This window comes from Malania oleifera, chromosome 1, assembly GCF_029873635.1.
Source record: "Malania oleifera isolate guangnan ecotype guangnan chromosome 1, ASM2987363v1, whole genome shotgun sequence".
Classification (NCBI taxonomy): Eukaryota; Viridiplantae; Streptophyta; class Magnoliopsida; order Santalales; family Ximeniaceae; genus Malania; species Malania oleifera.
This window is the reverse complement of record NC_080417.1, coordinates 76622556-76624802: the sequence shown is the minus strand read 5'-3', so window position 1 is coordinate 76624802 and position 2247 is coordinate 76622556. Positions and strand designations below refer to the sequence as shown.

General features: G+C 41.9%; 1 non-coding gene across 1 annotated transcript; it reads right to left on the bottom strand.

The window, feature by feature from the left end:
* Positions 1–837: 837 nt before the first annotated feature.
* Positions 838–943, bottom strand: LOC131147426 (small nucleolar RNA R71). Its single transcript, XR_009134806.1, has one exon. It is a non-coding gene; the product is annotated as a small nucleolar RNA R71 (small nucleolar RNA).
* Between the last annotated feature and the right edge of the window lie 1304 nt (positions 944–2247).

Sequence of the window (2247 nt, the reverse complement as noted above, 5' to 3'; positions counted from 1 at the left end):
TGATACTCAACTTCCCCACTTTCTATTAAACTTGGGATTAAGTTAGGTTTATAAATATTATTTTTGGAAATTAAGGACCCAAGCCTTGGCTAGCCTACCAAATTTTGGCGTCGTTGCCAGGGATTTAAGTCACGATTATTAGCCAATTTCTATTTTAGAAGGTTATTGCTTTGTTTTTCTTCTTTGTTCTCCTTTTCATTTTTATTTATAATTTTTGTTTTTGTTTTTTTTCGTTGCTCTGAAGTTTTGAATTTGTGTGCTATAAAGTGTGTATGTTGGGTTTGTGAACTTTGGATCTAGAGATGATTCCCATAGACCCTGAGATTAAGAGATCTTGTAGGTCCCTTAGGAAGCCAACCTCTAATCCTGAGTTTGCTGAGACGTCTGAGCTTTATGGTTGAACAAAACCCACCAGTTCCCACTAATCAAATCTTGGAACACCAACCTCCCCACCTACCTGTGATGGGAGAGGAACCCCTTTGGCATCTTTGGGACTACTTTTTGCCCAATACATACACCTCGATGTCTTGCATCCGATTCTCGAATGTTCAGGCTACTTAATTCGAGATCAACACTTCCATCATCTCTATGTTGCCCACTTTCTATGGGAATTCTTCTAAAGTCCTTATTAGCATCTAGATAAATTTCTTAAGATATGTTCCACCATCCGGATTCATAATTTCGATGATGATTCTCTTCGCCTAAGGCTATTCCTATTTTCTCTTAAGGATAAGGCCAAATATTGGCTAACGTCCTTAGAGCCAAACTTGGTAACCACCTGGGCCACCATGTAGCATGCGTTCTTAAAGAAATACTTCCCAATTGGGAAGACTAATCAGCTATAAAGAGCCATCACCAATTTCTCACAATCAGATGGGGAATTGTTCTATGAGACCTGAGAGCGTTTTAGGGACCTTCTATGTAAATGCCCTCGTCATTAGGTCGCTAAATGGCAATTGGTCCAAAATTTCTATGAAGAGTTGGCCGAGAGAGATAGGTCCATGGTAGATGCGTCGTGCAAAGGTACTTTCCTCACTAAACACGAGAATGATGACTGGGTTCTCTTTGAGAACCTCGCCAAAAATTATCAGCAGCATACTGCTGCTTCTCATAGATCCTCTGAAACCTTCACTTCCAAGCCAAAGGGAGTCTATGAGTTTGCCACAAGCCATGACCTAGCAGCCACTCTGCACACCATTGTTCAAAATCTAGATTGGTTCTTGTCCTTAGGAAAGCAACCGCAACCTACGGTGAGTTCAGAGGTGTGTGCCATATGCTCAGACCCCTCACAAACATGCTATAATTGCCCACATGTGCCTTCCTAGCTTGAGCTCGTGCAAGAAGAGGTTAGGTCTACCCATAACTGGTACAATAGGTCGTCTCACAACCCCTATTCGAATATATAAAATTCTGGGTGAAAATGACGTCCTAACTTCTCCTAAAGGCCACAAACTCCGAGTTATCAAGCTCAAAGACCTCATATCTCACCCATTGTTCCACCTCATAACCTGCACCAAAGTGTACAAAATCCTCCTACATATGCCCCTAGACCGTCAAATTTTCAACAATCGTGTCTGCCTCGGCCTTAATATGATAAAGCTTTTCAGGAGACGATGTTGAAAGCCTTTAAGGGCATCAAGGCTGACAACTAGCTAGATCAGCAATTACTCCACTCTCACTCACAATTTATTGCCAAGCTAGAAGCCACTTGGAGCCAACTAGTTACCTTATTGAGTCGAAAAAATGAGAGTAAGCCACCAATACTGTCTCCAGTGAATCTTAAAGATCAGTACGACATAGAATGTGCATCGAATTTCGGACCTCCATTGTATCATAAATAGGCCCAGGTGATGACCACTCTTCAGAGTGGTAGGAAGATACCCAAATGCACCGTGGAGAAGTTGAGTACATATAAGAATAAGGGGAAAATGAGGGTAGAACCAGAAGTTGCAACTTGCACCCCCTCATCAAAGTTGATGTGGAATCCAGAGGGTTCCATTTCTTTTGCAGGAGAAGCAAGCCTTACTATGTTCCTCCAATGCCATACCTTGCAGCCCTGAAGGCACGTCCTAAGCCTAAGAAGGAAGAACTTGAGGAATCCTCAATGGACTCCCTTAAGTAGTCAAAAATCAATCTCCCTCTCTTAGATGCTATTAAGCGAGTTCTTACCTACACTAGGTTTCTCAAGGATTTGTGCATTCAAAAGTGCAATTCCAAAGTGCACTTAAGCAAAAGAGTTAACTCAAC